The sequence below is a fragment of the Miscanthus floridulus genome, chromosome 17 (genome assembly GCF_019320115.1).
Source record: "Miscanthus floridulus cultivar M001 chromosome 17, ASM1932011v1, whole genome shotgun sequence".
NCBI classification, from domain to species: domain Eukaryota; kingdom Viridiplantae; phylum Streptophyta; class Magnoliopsida; order Poales; family Poaceae; genus Miscanthus; species Miscanthus floridulus.
In genome coordinates this window covers 26,071,017-26,089,830 of record NC_089596.1, presented here as the reverse complement: position 1 = coordinate 26,089,830, position 18,814 = coordinate 26,071,017, and the positions used below count along the sequence as shown (strand labels likewise).

Genomic DNA, 18,814 nt, shown 5'->3' with positions numbered 1-18,814 from the left:
AAATTCCTAGATTGGGAGACTTTTTCGGGCAGTCTTGGAGATCTCTTAAACATTACCAGGCAGGCCTCTGTGGGCTGCCATCTCTGTTAATTGGGCTACCCGACCGCCTATGGAAACGTGTTTTGACCACTTTGGTACTCCTTCCACTAGCAATGCTCGTTGAACAAATCTATTATCTATTATAATCCACCAACAGTGCGTGACATTCAACGATTCCCCTCCTCCAAAACTCAATTGTTGCTTTAGTTATGTTGCTGAACATTATGTTGTGCTTGTACAAAGAAAAATAATTAACTGAAGAAATATAGATGCCCACATCAGCTCAGCATCGCAACTGCAGAACCGACAGAAACCTAGCTAGTCGGTCATTTGCATGTTGCAGTCCATCAGGCAGGAATGGACCATGCATGCCGGTGCGTAGCGGCTAAATACACGGCAAGCGGGAGCCGCAACCGGCCGAACTGCTCGCACCCGTCGGCGCCAATCTCGGTGAACGCCTCAACGAGCCGCGGCACGATGCCGTTGAGCGCGAGCCTCAGTCCTGCCGAGCACGGCCGCCGCCCGCCCTCCCCCTCCGCCGTGGCGCGGGCCTCGGCGTCGAGCGTGCCGACAGGGCAGCCCTGCAGGTACGCCTCGCACGCCCGGAGCACGAACCTGCCGCGGCGGCGGAAGTGGAATGCCACGAGCGCCTCGTACCCGGCCCGCCGGCGGCCGGCGCAGCAGGTGGAGCATGGTCCGGAGCGTGAGCACGTAGGCGTTCTCGGCGTAGGGGAGCGCGTTGCGGGCGCCCTGCTGCGTGCCGAGCTGGTACGCGTACTCGGACTCGTTGTAGTAGGGCTGCGCGGTGAGCACGAGGCCCTGGAGAGAGACGACCACCTGGAGGACACTGGAGCTGGCCGGCGACCAGTGCTCGGGCCCCTTGCCGGCGTCGAGCAGGCTCAGGCACACGCCGCCCATGTCGTCCAGGTTGGGGTTCAACCAGAGGCCGAAGGAGTGGTAGTACACTAGCGGCGGCACACGGCCGGGTACGATGGCGGCAACTGCATGTCGAAGAAGAAGAGGCCGTCGTGGTATGGCGTCCCCGCAGCGCCCGCCATCGCCGCCCGGAGCAGGTCCATGCGGTCCTCGAACGTCCGCACGTAGATGGTGTCTGCATGCATATGCATATATACATTGTGAGACACGTTTAGATCTTGGCACAAATACTTATCTTTAATAACGTAATATATACTTATTTTATATGGATATTGTCTGTCGCACAATGTACCTGGCAGGTTGTTTTGTAGAATTTCCCATTCCTTCTGTACTCTCTTGGTCCATTTCCTCACAGGCTCACATCATCACCGGTGCCCTGTGTCAGTGTATGCATGAAAATCTTTAAAACATGTAAGTGATGCCCATATATGTATGATGAATATAACATGTACAGTCTGTATAAGTAGTAACAGTCGGTTTCTCCCAAAAGTGAAACTCAATCTCATATAAATTCTAACGATTCAATTATAAAGTATGTGTACCTATGATTCATATTTCATCTCCTTACTTACGCAAGCGACCGAGTACATTTTTCTCAAAGACAATATACATACAAATTAATTTTATCTTACTATTACTAATTAGAGGCCTAATAAAGTCACTGTTATTTCTCATGACGCCCTAGTAGAACAACAAAAGATCATTGCTACAAATTCTCACAAAGAAAGATTATAAGGAAAATGGACCCTAGGCTCATTTACTTTGGATTTTGGTTTTTAATGACCAACACAACTAAATTGGACTAATAAATTTGCAAGTGTTTGTTTTATAGTTCAATAGGGTGTAAGACGTGACTTGGACAAAGACGACGTGATGATCCGATGATCAACACCTTAAGCAAAACCTTAGAAGCATAAGAGAAGACCCAAGATATCAAGCAAAGTCTAAGCATGAAGATAGAAACCAAGCTGTACGCAAGATCGCGAAGAAACGAGCTCACAGAAGTGACCGGACGCTGGAGGAAAGTGACCGGACGCTCCGATCAAGAGGCTCGGCAACAGCAGGCGTCAGCAGCAGCGACCAGATGCTGAAAAAGTAAAATGACCGGACGCACCGATGGCACTGTTCATCATCACCGGCAACATTCAGTACTGACTGGACGCTGGCGGCAAACCGATCGGACGCAGAACAACAGCATCCGATCGAGTACATAGAGGTTCCAGAGCGGCGAAATTACGACCGGACACGTCCGGTGGCATGTGACCGGACGCTGACAGCGTTCGATCAGTTGATCGCAGCTCTAACGGTCGAAATGACCCGGACGCGTCCGATCAGGACGTGATCAGCGTCCGGTCAGTAGCAGAAAAGCGAGATTTCGTCCCCAATTGCTACTTTCTCAGTGAGGCTTATAAATACAACACCCAACCGGCCAAACGAAGAGAGTGGAGCTGAGAAAACATATCAAGGGTGTCGATACACTATTTTAGTGATCTACACTTGTATAGTGCTTAGTGTTTTATTAGGTGATTAGCGTAGGTGCTTTGTGAAGTGCTTAGGTTGATTAGACCACTGCTTATGCGCTTGCTCTAGGTTTAGGCCTAATGTTTAGTGAGGTTTGCATACCTCTTACCACTCGGTGCTTGCGCGCACCATTATTGTATATCGGAGGGCTTGTAGTCTTGCAAGATCACACCAACCACGTTTGTGGTGTGGCCGCCACCGTGTACCGGAGAGAACAAGGCCCGCGCGTTTCAGCTGGAAGCTTGATAGTGAAGACGGCGGGGAGCATCCGGGAGAGGCTTGCCGGAAGGCACGTCGGAGACCCACTTGCACATGGGGAAGACCCGAGGCTATCCACGGAGTTACCCGGCTAGGAGCTTGGCCCTTGCGAGGGATTCCTTGCGAGGGGCTCTAACGAGGACTAGGGAAAAGCTTGCGCGCTTCTCGATACCTCGGTAAAAATACCGAAGTCGTCGACGAGAGTTTGCATATCTCTACCTTACTCTTTATCTTCCGCATACACATTAATTGTATTACTCCTTTTGCGGTAGAGATAGCAACACACTAGCAAAACCGTAGTTGCACATTTAGATAGTCTATCTATTGCATAGGTTTTGCTAGGGTTAGTAAAAGAGGCCATAGTTTAGAGTTAGATTTTTTAAGTTGCCTAATTCACCCTCCTCCCTCTTAGGCGTCACGGCCCCCCTCAATTGATATCAGAGCCGGTTGGCTCAATTTGGACCTTTGTCTTAATCGTCGTTGAGTCGACGCTATTTAGAGTGGTTGGGATGGATACCTCTAGGCCTCCGCACTTTGATGGCACTAACTTACCCTATTATAAAGCTAGAATGGCTTGCTATCTTGAGGCGGTTGATTTGGGTGTTTGGAGTCACTCGTGATGGGATGAAAACCATTAAGAATCATGATAAACCCACGAAGACTGAAGAAAAGAAAATTTATTTAAATGCTAGAGCTAAAAATTGCTTGTTTGAATCATTTAGTATGGACGTGTTTAACCAAGTGTTCACTTTAAATACGGCACATGAAATTTGGTTAAAACTCCAAGAGCTCCATGATGGCACATCTAATATACGTGAGCAAAAATATTGTCTAGCTAAACAAAATTATGATTCATTTACAATGAATGATGATGAGCTTGTTCGTGATATGCATTCTCGTTTAAATTTAATTATCAATGAGCTCCATTCAATAGGACTAACAAAGCCAGATGATACAGACATTGTGAGGGAGATCATGTCCATACTACCATAAAAGAAATATACAAGCATCATCACCATCCTTCACAATATAGAGGACTTGAGCACCATGACCCCGGTCATAGTCATTGGCAAGATAGTGGCATTTGAAATATCACGCAAGATGGGTCAAGAAGAAGCCTCTTCAATTCTTCATCAAGCAAAGGCAACGCTCTCGCTTGTGGCGAGAAAAAGAAGATGAAGGACAAGCAAGTAGAGACAAGCTCAAGCTCAAGCTCCTCAAGTGAAGATGAAGAAAAAGATGGTAATGATGATGATGAAGATTCAAGTGATGATGATCAATCTTCCTCCTCCACCTCCGAACTTGATGAAGAATCAATCAAACTTATCAACAAGGTGGAGAAGATGATCCAAAGGCTCAATGTCAAGGGTGTGCCCATTCAAATTTAAGATCTCACTTTTACCAATCAAAGAAATGAACAAAGAAAGAGAGGATGCTATGGATGTGGCGATGTGGGGCACTTTATGAAAGTTTGTCCAAATAAGCCCACACCCAAGACAAAGAAGAAGGCGTGCAAGAACCAAGCCCTCACATCAATAAGGTCATGGGATGATTCTTTAAGTGAAGAATAACACCATCACAAGAGGCAAGGCTGCAAGCACTCATCATCAAGCTCTTCTCGTGTGTGCCTTATGGCACGAGGTAACGAAAGCTCATCCTCTAGTAAGAGCGATAGTGATGATAAAATGCCTTCTTATGATAAAATTGTGCAACAAAATCTTAATTATGGTTAAGTTTGCACTAGTCAACAAAAGAAGCTCAAAAAATTAAAAAAAACCTAGATAGTTCACAAGAAGCATATAAAACTTTACTTGAACAATATGAGAACTTTACTAATCTCAATGTTGAACTATCTACTAAAATTGAGTAACTTAAGGCTAGTGTAACAACAAATGCATGCACAATCAATGATGAGCAACTTGTAAAGAAAAATAAAAAATTAAAAGAAAAGTTAGCTAGCTCACAAGATGCTTATAAAAGTTTGCTTGCTAAAATAGAAACCATGTGCAAACATTGTGATGAGTTAACTAATAAAGTTGCTAATCTTGAAGCCGGTAGTACAAACTCCACCAAGGCATCTAAAAAGAAAAGTTCTATCTTCAATATGTCTAAAAAGAATGCCTCTACTTCTTGTAATGATTTATGTTTAGACTCATCTTTATGCAACCAAGTTTGTGTTGAGAAAGTTGTTGTAGATACATGCACACAAAAGGTTGCAAAGGAGAATGAGCAACTCAAGCAAGAAGTAGCTCGCCTTACCAAGGACTTGACTCAAGTGAAAGACAAGGCGAAGCAAGCCCAACTTCATCAAGATAACACCGTCAAGGGAGTGAAGAAGCTTGATGAAGGACAAACCATGGTTTGCTATGTGTGGCACAAGGAAGGGCACAAGTCCTATGAGTGCAAGGTGAAGAATAGGGGAGGAGCAAAAAAGAAAAAGAAGAAGCAAACAAGCTAGCTCTCCAACACCTACACCAACAAGGTGGATAAGAAGGCCTCCACACCATACTTGTTAAAGAAAAAGAAAAAATGACAAGGTGGTGGCCATCAAGGTGAACAAGAAAGCCAACAATGGGGTCAAACGCTTTTGGATGCCAAAGAAAATTATTTCCAACATGAAGAGCACCAAGAATGTTTGGATCCCGAAAGGGAAGTGAGAAGTTCGATGGACTTCGGGGAATTTCGAGACTTGGCAAAGTATGGATGCATTTCATTGGGTGCATCATGATGGACAAAATCATTTCCAAGTGGGTTAGTGAATACTATGGACCCAAATTCCCCTCCCCATGTTAGGTAACTAGATTCAATTTCCTTCAAGTGATATCAATTTGCATTTCCTACAAGTGGTATTTCTTACAAATTGGTATCTTTAAGCATCTGGTTACTTTACATGCCAAGGTTTGTATTTGTATTCTTATATCTTTTGTCATGCATACACTAGGTATATCATATGGTAGGCTTGCTCGGTTTCATTCTTATTTCTTGGAGCATTTCTACATGGTTTAAAATTATTTAGGAGCAAGGCACATAGCTCGTCTTTTGATTATTCATATAATATGTGCCAAAGTCCAAATTGTAGATAATTTCTCCCGAATATCGTCTTTGAAAATAACTCTCACATACATGTGATGTCATCCTTCAAGTGGTATTTTTGACTCTAAAATCAATGTGCATGTTTCCTATAAGTATTCCATACTTGTGTGCACAAATTTAGGGAGAGGTTACTCTGCAAGTTGGATGCTTTGAGACTAACATCTTTTTTAAGCTTATCATGTGTGTAGTAGTCTCATTGTAAGGAAAATGGAGTCCCCGGAGTTAAGCATCATACTTCAAATATCCACCACCTATTACAAGTGATAGAAATCAAATTGGTTTCCACATGTGGTATTTCTAAACAAATATCATCATGTTGATTTCATTTTGATATTTATATGCTTTCTCCATGCATTATATAGATTAAATTCCCTTGTGCAATAATTTATCAATTATGCATATGCTTTGTCTTCTACCATATGTATGCATATATTTAGGGGGAGCTTAGTCTATATAATGAGAGAGTCAAATTTTGTGACCTATTCCACTCTACACATAAAGGATCACAAAGTTTGACCCTCCCTTGTGCTACTAATATCTTCCTTTTCGGTGTTTGATTCCAAAGGGGGAGAATTTAGAGAACCAAAAGCAAGCATTAATTTGTAGGACCAAAAGCTAGATCATAATAATTTGCAAGTGATAATGGTCTACAAGTGGTAATGGTCCGAGAAAGGGAGGATAATGGATTATAGATTAGCCTATGTAATTGGGAAAATTTATAGGAAGCAAGGCTTAAATCCATAATGTCATAAGGGGACATTTGCAAGGGCAAGATAAGTTTTTAATGTGGTATCCTTTAGTTTTACAAGTGGTATCTTTTAGCATCATAGAACCTTGCCCCTTGCATTGCATCCTAGCAAGTAGGTAGTTTTCAAATTTCAAAATTCTATTATTTGCTTGCTTTGGTCGTGTTGTCATCAATCACCAAAAAGGGCGAGATTGTAAGGAAAATGGACCCTAGGCCCATTTACTTTGGATTTTTGGTGTTTGATGACCAACACAACCAAATTGGACTAATAAATTTGCAAGTATTTGTTTGTAGTTCAATAGGGTGCAAGACGTGACTTGGACAAAGGCAACGTGATGATCCGATGATCAACACCTTAAGTAAGACCTTAGAAGCACAAGAGAAGACCCAAGATATCAAGCAAAGTCCAAGCATGAAGATAGAAACCAAGCCGTACGCAAGATCGTGAAGAGACAAGCTCACAGAAGTGACCGGACGCTGGAGGAAAGTGACCGGACGCTTCGATCAAGAGGCTCGGCAACAACAGGCGTTAGCGGCAGTGATCGGACGCTGAACAAGCAAAATGACCGGATGCACCAATGGCACTGTTCATCATCACCGGCAACATTCAGTATTGACCGAACACTGGCGGCAAACCGACCGGACGTAGAACAGCAGCGTTCGATCGAGTACAGAGAGGTTCCAGAGCGGCGAAATTGCGACTGGACGCTGGCAGCGTCCGATCAGTTGATCGCAGCTCTAATGGTTGGGACAACCGGACGCGTCCGATCAGGACGTGATCAACGTCCGGTCAGTAGTAGGAAAGTGGGATTTCGTCCTCAATTACTACTTTCTCAGTGGGGCTTATAAATACAACCCCCAACCGGCCAAATGAAGAGAGTGGAGCTGAGGAAACATATCAAGGGTGTTGATACACCATTTTAGTGATCTCCACTTGCATAGTGCTTAGTGTTTTATTAAATGGTTAGCGTAGGTGCTTTGCGAAGTGCTTAGGTTGATTAGACCACCGCTTATGCGTTTTCTCTAGGTTTAGGCCTAGTGTTTAGTGAGGTTTGCATATCTCTTACCACTCGGTGCTTGCGCGCACCATTGTTGTATATCGAAGGGGCTTGTAGTCTTGCGAGATCACACCAACCACGTTTGTGGTGTAGCCGCCATCGTGTACCGGAGGGAACAAGGTCCGTGGCGTTTCGGTCGGAAGCTTGATAGTGAAGACGGCGGGGAGCATCCAAGAGAGGCTTGCCGGAAGGCACGTCGGAGACCCACTTGCGCGTGGGAAAGGCCTGAGGCTATCCACGGAGTTACCTGGCCGGGAGCTTGGCCCTTGCGAGGGGCTCCAACGAGGACTAGGGGAAAGCTTGCGCGCTTCTCGATACCTCGGTAAAAATACCGAAGTCGTCGACGGGAATTTGCATATCTCTACTTTGCTCTTTAGCTTCCGCATTTACTTTAATTGTATTACTCCTTTTGCTGTAGAGATAGCAACACACTAGCAAAACCATAGTTGCACATTTAGATAGTCGATCTATTGCATAGGTTTTGCTAGGGTTAGTAAACGAGGCCATAGTTTAGAGTTAGATTTTTTAAGTTGCCTTCAAAGATATATAGGATTCAACTCGGTAGCCTTGTCACATCTATATTATGTTTTTGCTAAAAGCTTACCTACATTTGTTAGTATGAAATTAAATTATTTACCTATATATACCATTACAAATACAAAAATATAATGTATACAAAGTAACCCAATATACCATAAATAAACTTCTAATATACTTCCCGTGTCCCAAAATAAGTACACGTCTCGCATTTCGAAGAGTCAGTTAATATTTAGTTTGACCAAAATACATGTATTTTTATAGTAAAACTATTTGGAGATAAATATTAATACTATTTTCCATAAATATAGATCGGTTAACTCCTCGAAATACGATATGTATATTTATTTTCGAACAGAGGGAGTACTTATGTATTATAAGATTTTATCATGTGCAAGATAATGGATTGGTAGAGATCATGGACTATTAATAACCAAATCAATTATGCATGGGCACCTGCTCCTTTTCATGGAGGAGGAAATGGTGATCAGGAGGGCACTGCGTGACGTCGAACTGCCGGAAGTGAAACGAGTCACCACTGGCAACATTATCTCCGGCTGCCTGCTTCTTAGTGGAGCCATCACCATTAACACCCCCTTCGCCGCAGCTCGCAGGGCCAGCAACAACCCCAGCGGGCACGTCGTCGACGGTCTTCATCATCTCCATTGCTGCCTGCGCTAAGCTTGCTGGTGCCAGTTCATGGACAGAGGCACTGTCGATGGCAGTGGCAGAACCATTATCACCACCGTCACCTTCGCCACCGTTCTCGTTGCCCTAGTAGGATCAAACGTAAGATTGCCAGTAGAGGATTTATAATATTTTTTTTTCGTGAATGCGCACGAGAGTGCGTATCTTTGCATTAGAAGAAGGAATGTTTATGTTACAAGAATGCCGTAGACGGCAGTGACAATTGTTTGGTGACTATATTGTAATTAAGCACATCGAAGTTTCAATTAGAAGGGAGGCAGCTGTCATCTTTGCGCCAGGCAACGTAGGACCTGAGCTCCCGCTTCGATCCAACGATCAGCTTCGATCTTGATCATGTGGAGGGTCTCGGCGATGGAAGCTGTCAAGCTTCTGAAACACCGCGCGTTGCGTTCCTTCCACAGCTGCCAGGACACGAGGGCGAAGAGCGTGTCGAGACCTTTCCTTCGCTCACCGGGTGCTGCTGCCCGAATTTTCGCCACCAGCCCAAGGTGGTGACTGCGGCCTGAGACGATTGGATTTCCAGCGCCCTGAGCACCAAGAACCATATCTCTCTGGTAAAGGAGCAAGTCGCCATGATATGATCGATAGTCTCGGGCTCTTGGTCGCAGAGGTAGCAGTTTTCCCGGGCTTCAAGACCATGTCTTCTTCTCCTGTCGCCGGTCCAGTTCCGCCGACGCATGGCCAGCCATAGGAAGATATTTACTTTGAGTGGTGCCCATGTTTTCCAAATGAGTTTGTGGTCGGGGAATAGAGATGAGCCGGCGTGCAGCATTGTATAGGCCGATTTAGCCGTGTACTCGCCGCTCGCCGTCCAGCGCCACATCGTGGGGTCTCGCTCTCTAGTCAGCTGGACGCCCTCCAGCAGTTGCCATAGGTGCAGGTAATCGATGATCGCCTGCATGGACATTCCACCGGTGAAGCTCCGTGCCCAGGTCCTGTTGTTCATGGCCATGCTCACTGTTTGTCGGCTACGGATTGCTTGCGGTACCAGACTGAGAAGACATGGCGCGAACTCGCCCACCGACTCTCCGTTGAGCCATCTATCTTCCCAGAAGAACATCTGTTCCCCGTTGCCGACGACCGAGTACGTGGACGCCTTGAAGAAAGCTTGCACCTGGGGGCATGTCTTGATCGGCGGTTGGCTCCAAGCTCTGTCCTGGTCGGCTTTTTGCAGCCATAGCCAGCGTGTTTGCAGGGCGTAACTCGTCAGCTTGATGTCCGTGATCCCCATCCCGCCGGCGCCGAGCTCCGTTGGTCTGCAGCATGTGGGCCAATCTACCATGCACTTCCCTCGTACTGACTGGTCGGCACCAGCCCAGAAGAACCGGCGGCAGATAGCGTCGATCCCCTTGCGCGCCCAGGCCGGCAAGCTTTCAGCCATCATCGCATAGATGGGCACCGATCCTAGGACGGACTTGATCCAGATTAAGGATTTATAATATGATGCACACATTGTATATATATACTAGAGCACATTGAGATGCATGTAATTTTTTTTGAAGAGAGACTGGAGGGCCGGGGCCGAAGCCCCTACAGAGTCTGATACTGGATTCATACTGTGACTGCAACGGTAGCGGCAGGTTCTTCTCCTTCTTCTTCAGGCATGTCCTCCTCCGCTGCCTTGTCGACGGCGTTGATGTCCACGACGGAATATGATTCCACTAACTCTACCTCATGAGGCAACACCTGAAATTTGCACGTCCATCAACTGAAATGAGCGGGATAATTTGTCATTATCACGTGAAAGTTATGTAGATACACCCTACGGTTAGTCAACAGCTCCAACATTTAATATTGAGAACTACTCCCTCCGTCCCAACTTATGTCATTACAATTTTCTTGCAGAGTCAAAACATCTTAAGTTTGATCAAAATTATAAAAAGAATTACAAAGATTTATGACATGAAATAGATATATTATAAAACAGAATTAATAAAGAATCTAATGATACTTATTTTATATTATAAATGTTATTATTTTATTATATAAATTTGGTCAAATTTAAGATGCTTTGACTCCCAAAAAAATTATAATAACTTATAATTTGAGATGAAGGGAGTATTTGTTCTACTATATTTTATTTTAATATATATTTACTATTGCCAAATTAGGTTTTGCAGTAGACTATGCCGATATAAAAAAAACAAATATTTATGATGGAATCGTAAGCATATGGACTTGGACGTAGTAGGCCTTTCTTTCTTTCTTTATTTGTCAATTTGGCTTCAGGTGGATCTTTTAATTAAAATCGATCTTTGAAATACCTCTTTAGGAGGTTACAATATTGTTTATCATCTTTCTCCTACCATATTTAGAAGGTTACAATAATATTGTTTATCATCTTTCTGATGGTATCTAATTCTACATTTATCTTTGCATGTGGTTGCCTCAGCTCCGCCCCATCTCCGATCCATCTCCTCCAGTAGTTACAGACAGCGTCACCGTGCCACTACTCCTGCTCGGTGTCAAATTTATCCTTTTCTTTAATGTACCTTTTGATTTCAACATGCCTCACACCCACACAATTGCACACCCCAATCCACCCCAATGGACAATCTCCCGTATCTCCTTTGTCCTCCCTCCAAGGGCTTGTTTGGATACACATGTATATACGTATATATACGTGTATATATATATATGTATATATATATATATGTATATATATATATATATATATATATATATACACCTCAACTCAATAATTTCACTATAATCCACTCCAACACATGTGAATCGAGATGGATACATAATTTTTTTTTAATTTTAACCCTTTTTTAATATAATTTTAAATCTAATACTGTCGTTTTTTTAAACTAACACTTTTTGTCGCACCTATTGCCATGGCGCGGCCAAATGCCTGTGCCGCGCCATGCATGGTGGCGGCGTGGACCGGCCTGGGGGGCCGATGACATGGCGGGTCTTACCGCGCCACCGACCCTGGCGCGGCAGTGCCGCGCCCTGTTGCGTGGCGCGGCTGGACCAAATATACCGCACGAGTAGCCACACCACCTGGCCGTTGCGCTTGCCGCCGGCCCGGGCTACCTGGATGATAGAATCGAAACGCGTCGCGCCCGTATTTTGTTGAGTTTTTTCACGGCCGAATAGAGAATTTGATAAGCCAATGATTAGTTTTTTGTCTTTCATAATACGGTTATGCACCATTTTAACTAATCAATTACGAAAAATTGTCACCAGCGTCCAGATACGTCGGGACTGCCGGTTCCCAAACATAGGGTACTTAATCTCGTCGGCAGTGCTGCCGCGACTCAAAGAAACAAATAAGAAGCAAGTTGACAAGCTGCCACATAACATATTCATTGTTTTGACATAAGTTTGACATAACATAACCAAATAACCCCACAAGTTTCGGATGCCAATATTCATTTGACCTAACAAACTAAGACCCAAGAGTGTAAGGATCCCTCGGACGCCTCTGTCTCTTCGGATTTATTGGCAACACATTAGGAGTGTAGCCAACGTCGGTATGGTCGCGTCGACGGTGCGTATGGCTCGTACCCTGCAGGTATATGATACGCACGATTACTTATAATTCTTTATGATCGTTAGTTCATGGAGTCTATGTATTGAAACAAACTATCTTTGTTAGTACCTGTGAGGCTCTTTGGGTGCCAAACGGGGCATCACCTAGCTGAGACATGTCGATCTCGTCCTGCGGCCATTCGTCCCACTGGCTGTGCTGTCCGCGGAAGCCTAGGGGTTCGTCGTCGTCATCATCGTCCTCCTCCTCGTCCTCGGTTGTAGGGTCCTTCCCAGCGCTATGATGTGGTGGTGTACGCACCGCGAAAGTGGCACCCTGCGTCATCGGCTGAGAAGAGCCGGCTGGTGTCCTCAAAGAGGCTGAAGACGTGCCACCCGACCGCGCGGGGAGTGGCGGTTCCTCATAAGGAGTGTCCATGCAGCTCAACTTCTGAGCTAGCTTCCTACAGCTCTTCTTCACCTTCTGCATAAATAGACGTTAAAGTTAGTTCATTACCCAAACGCATATACACTAAAGAAATATTTTCAAAATGGACAAGTTTATGTTTACCTCCACAAAAGCCGCGAGAACGCCTGACCCCTGCCCTCTAGACTCGTGAAGCCGGAACGCTGCTTCGTTGGACAACCTTGACAATTGTGTCGCCTGGGTACAGAAACACGGTTGGACAATTTTAGTACACATACTTAATACCAAAAGGATAACAAATTGTACCATTCAAGTATCTTACCACGTATCTTTGAAGTGGGGCTCTCTGTAGCTGTGTGTCCTCCCTAGTGGTAACGTCATACACATCTTCGATGACATCTTCCTCCGAGTCCTCGTCAATCGCCACATCAGTGTATGGGGGCTTGATATGTGTCCTCGTAGACCTGTAAAGCCACCACAGGTACTCGTCGAAGGTGTGCTGGTCGTGTGGAGGACCCGTAAGGACCGCATGTGGTACCCTGGTCTGCCACAAATGGATGTACGAGCTATGTGTCACGCGCCAATCCTTGGTCTTGTACCTCTTCCTACGGTCAAACCTGCAATAAAACGATATTAGTTGTACCAAACACACCTCTAAATTGTAGCATTGTTATTAATCAATAACGCACCCGTGCAATACTTGATTAGTGGAGTAAAGCGGTGGTGGGCAGCCTGTCATTCTTCCAAACTGTCTGCAGACCCGGATGGGCAAGTGAATCTCGACCACATGGAAGAAAATAAGAGGGACGTCGCAGCGATACTCGTGTGACTCGTCCCTAGTGACAGGACTCAGATAGTCCTGGAGCTCCGGAGAATCCCAAGGACACCAAAACACCTAAAATTTTATAATTGTGTTAGGTTGTGATATAGTGTACATCGAAGAAGACACTGCTACGATAGTATAGAGAGCGTAACCTAGTGCTGTGTCAGGACATCAAGACCATTCGTATACTCCCTGTACTTGCGCCACGCATTCCCTCTAACTAACTGTGCTTTCGTCCAGATATACAGAGCTGTAGGGAGTGTATCATACCCGTTCTATTGCTGCATTGAACACGATAATGAATTAGCAACAAATAATCTCATCATATCTAACTGCCTGAAAGAATATAATGAACCAAAGTACTTACCGGTAAACCATTATTAAGGGGCCTTCCAATGGGCAATCGTTCCCAACACCAAACTTGGAGTAGGTAGGAGCAACCCCTAAGGTTCGCATGTCCTGAGGTGCGACGGCAGGCAACGCATAGCTGTCGATACGTCCATGCCAGGACTACGCTACCCCAGCTGTACCCCGCTATGTTCTCCCACGGCTGGCGAAGTATGTCGAGGAAGATCCAGCTGATGGTGTTGCCCGAGGCGTCTAGGAAGAGGAAAGCACCAAGAAAGTGCCAGAGCCACACTCAAGCGAACCTGTCGATCTGTGCCTCCTCAGCTTGTGGGTCCAAGTACTCAAAGCGCTTTATGATCCAGGACGATGAAACACCGGAACTTTTCCTGTAATTGATCAAAGAAAATGAGACCCAATGCCAGCTGTAAAGCAATGCAAGTATTAAATAGGCTTGAATTACTCACTTATTTTTCTTGGAAGCATCATCGTCCGGTGGAAGAAAACCAGTAAACTGAGCCACTAGCTCCCTCCAGTGATCGTTGTCAACTATCCCTATCACTGGAAGTCCCCCCAACCGAAGGCCTAGAATAGCCTTCACATCCTGCAACGTCAAGGTCATCTTGCCACAAGGTAGGTGGAACGTGTGGGTCTCAGGCCTCCACCTGTTATAAGAATAGAACGATGTTAGTTGCCTCTAATTTGTTACAAGAAAGTTTACGTACAAAGAATGCACTCGTAACTGTTTACAGCTGCAGTAAGTAGTGCTGGGTCAAGGGGTGGAAAACCGTGGTTGACAACACGGACAAGCTAGAGGAAGCCGGCACACCGTATGTACGGCGTATAACGCTCGTCCCACTAATGCGCCCTGGTGTGAGTGCGGGGCCTCAAAGGAGGCAAGGACACCTCTGCGTCGTTGTCACTCAAGATGTGTGCTCGGTACTGGTTGTCGTACTCCACCTCCAGAATAGGGTACAACGGGTGCTGCGTGGGAGGGGCCATCCTGTTACAAATTGATAAACAAAACGTTAGAGTATTCAAATTAACAAAATTCAAGTTAACATTAGTACGTTCACAAACAAATCACAAACAAATTCACTAACCTAACTAGCCTAAATCTCTAAACCCAAAATCCTAACTATACTAGATAATAAATACATAATCAATCCATATAAAACTTTGGTTCTAAAATTAAAAGTAATGTCTCCGTCTCAAAATAAATACACATCTTGCTTCTCGAGTAGTCAAATATGTTTAAGTTTGATCAAAACTAAAAAAACGGTATCAATATTTCTATCTCCTAATAAGTTTATTACGAAAGTATACTCCATACTTAATGTAGTAGTACCTATTATGTATCATAAATATTAGTACGATATTATATAAATTTGGTTAAAGACACTAATAGTCAATGAAAATAGCCTCGATGCCCCTACATGCTCCTAGAAATGCTAGCGCTAGCAGACCATCATCAACTCTTTTGCTTCTGCGTCGGCCGCTCGAGGATTGTGAGGGCACGTGGGGGTACCGTAGGGATACAAAAAATACTAACTATACTAGATAATAATAAAAAAAATATGAAATCGAGAGGGAGGTACCTTAGGAGCGGGCGGCCTTGACGCGCCGGCGTTCGTGGTGCGGCCGGCTAAGGCACTACGCGGCGGGAGTGGCCGGGTGCGGCGTGGGCGAGCGGCCGAGGCTGGGCCGTGCGGGCGCGGGCGGGGCGAGGCGAGGCCGGGCGGGCACGTGCGCGGCGTGGCTGGGCGAGCGCGGGCGCGTGCGCGTGCGACCGAGGCAGGGCGCTGGCGGCGGCGGCGGCGTTCGGGCGGGCGGGCAGGGCAGGGGTGTGTGCGGGCGGGCGGGCTCGCACGCGGTATATATCTGGTCCAGCCGCGCCACGGATCAGGGCGCGGCACTGCCGCGCTGGGGTCGGTGGCGCGGCAAGACCCGCCATGTCATCGGCCCCCCAGGCCGACCCACGCCACGTCAGCCCTGTGCCGTGCCACCATGCATGGCGCGGCACAGGCATTTGACCGTGCCAGGGCAATAAACGCGGCCAAAAGTGTTAGTTTTTAAAAAAACCCGACAGTGTTAGATTTAAAATTATATTAAAAAAATGGTTAAAATTAAAAAAATCGATACATATACATTCAAACAAGGCCTAAGGTCCCTCGTGGCAAAAAAAAAACCTTCTCCGATAAAACCTTATTTGTTCGCTTTCAAGCTATTGAAATGTACTCACTTCATTATTAATAATGCACTTTGACTTTATCTTAAGTTAAACTAATTTAAAAAAAACACATTTACGAGTTTAAATAAATCATGTATCAAAATATATTTTATGAAAAATGTAATGAAATGAATTTAATGTTCTAGATATTTGACTTAAAATCAAAGTAAGAAATTTGACTTATATATAAGACAAATTGAAAAAAACCAAAGTGAACTAATAATTTGATAAGAAGCATGACTCGCCTTTTTTATGCAAGGGTTAATTGCTAGCTAGTTGAAATTTAGCGTAAATTAGCTCTAGTTCGTCCAAACTGGAGAGCTAATAGGTGGCCTAAATTTTTAGCCCAACTTACTCGCCATGTATATCAAACAATACCTTAAATATTAACAAAGGATTAATAATATATACCACATGCATGAGATGAATTTTTAGCTAACCTTTGACGTGTTGCCGTCTCCCCACTTGACCAGGACATGTGAATCAGATACATCAATAACGTGGCCGACCCATGAAAGTCGGCGCCGGCGGCATCCGCTGCTGCTTCTGCTTGTGCTTCCGTGTCGTCGCCAACAATGCGTACGACAACATCTCCATAGAAGACGCCGTGGTCGTAATCCCTGGTCAGATCGTACGCGCTCACCACGGTCGTCTCGTCCACCACCTTGGGCGTGGGCTCCTCGTCGCCTCCCGGCACCGGGCTGCTGGGCCACGACACGCGCACGGTCTGGTCCTTCCCAGGGGCGGATCCACCAATATGGCATGGTCTGGCGCCCGCCAGACCTCCCCGCCGGCGAGCCCCCCTCCACCTCCACCTCCCCCCGGCGCCCGGACCTGGCAGCCATGGCCGACATCTGTAGTTGCTTCTCTATTTTTTTCGCGAGTACAGAACTCCAACTCTCCGAGGAAGACGACGAGCGTCGGGCGGTCGAGTGTGAAAGGCGGAAGAGGTACCGCTGTTGCCTGTTGGCAGGGCTTATTTGGGCTGCGTCAGCGTGATGGAAGCCCACGCGCGCAGGGCCCTGTCCAGCTTCCTTCGTGTTCGCGGTTTCGTGCTTCCAAGTTTCACCGTCCAGTGCAGCACGCCTCCACCACGATAAACTAGTCACCAGTGCAGCACCGTGATCAAGTAGGATGGACAGTGATTTTGCTGCAGCACAGATAGGGAAAAAGAACGGGAAAGTGAAATTGATCCCAAATTATGAAATTGATTCTCCTTGCTTTTGTAGTCCGGCAATTAGTCGATGTTTTAAACTTCAATTTACAATATTTTTTAAATGTAAGTCGTAGGCTTGAAGGCATATTTTAGCACGATTCTGCCTTTCACACAACCTAGTAGTACAAAGTTCGCCATAGGTGGATTTTTATCCTGGATCCGCCACTGGTCCTTCCAGTGGACGCCTCTCACAATGCGGACGCGAGGCACCGCCGTCGCCGCAGCCGCCGGTCCATCGTCTGCGGGTGCGAGCTCATCGACGGCGTCCAGGCTGACGACGCGCTGCCCCGGGAAGAACTCCTCGGTGTGGCTGTTGAAGTGGACGAGCGACGCCGAGGGCACGCCGTGCCGCCGCGTGCCGTCCTGCCACAGCACGTCGACGGTGGTGCGGGTGTCCGTGACGACGGACATGGGCGGCGTAGTAGCGTCGGCGTCGCGAAGGAAGCAGCGGTCGCCCATGCCCCAGAAACAATGGTCGTCGGAGCAGAAGAAGGCGAGGTCGCGAGCGCGCTGCTGCGGCGGCGGCGCGGACGCCCGGACGACTTCCTGCCGCTTGGTGCCACCCAGGCGCGCCGACGCGACCGAGCACGTCCGCCAGCTCCACCCTGGCGACGGTGCCGCCGCCCTCGGCGTGGGTGCTCTGCCACTGGCCGCTGAGCCACCGCGCGGCCTGGAAGACAGAGGCGTCATCGGCGCGGACGGGCTGCCCCGGGTAGAGGCTGTCGCAGTACGCGTCCGGGCGCAAGCCGCTGCTGTGGCGCTTCGTCACGGAGGGGACCCTGCAGACGGCGCCGTCGTCGAACCGCACGTCGACGTCGACGGACACGTCGAGGACCCGGCCGAGCCACGGGCCCGACGTGACGAAGTCGCCCTCGACGAGCTCCGTGACGCCCCGCAGCAGGGACTGCGGCACGCCCCTGGCGAGCACCACCACCGTGTCGGAGCCGGCCGAGTCGGAGTCGACCAGGTCGACCACCGCGTCCACGCCCGTGACGACCCCGGCCTGGCCACCGGGGTCCGAGGCGGACGCGACCATCTGGCCGGGGTGGAAGAAGGCCCTGTCCACGACGGTGAGGTCGTCGCGCTCCGCGTGCACCACGGCGCCGCTGACGCACAGCACGGCGAGCTTGCCCTCGGGCGTGCCGGGCCGTTCCACCACCAGCCCTCGGTCCCCTGCTAGTGCTTGGGAGTTGAAAGTCACGAGATCCCCAATGTCAGCTGTGAATTTCTTCGACGTGCCGTCGTCCGCCATTTGTTCATATTTATATAGTGCATCATGGATGATCTTGTAGTAGTCAATCGGGGCTCCGGAGCTGGAGTTTGTAAAATTTCCGTGTCCAAACGGGGAAGGTACGGTCCTTCCATAATTCCACAGGCACTGAGGCGAAGACGGGTCAG

At 47.1% G+C, this 18,814-nt stretch overlaps 1 pseudogene; it reads right to left on the bottom strand.

Annotated features, from left to right (window-relative positions):
* Positions 1-386: 386 nt before the first annotated feature.
* Positions 387-18,668, bottom strand: LOC136515446 (probable ubiquitin-conjugating enzyme E2 24; annotated as a pseudogene).
* Positions 18,669-18,814: the final 146 nt, after the last annotated feature.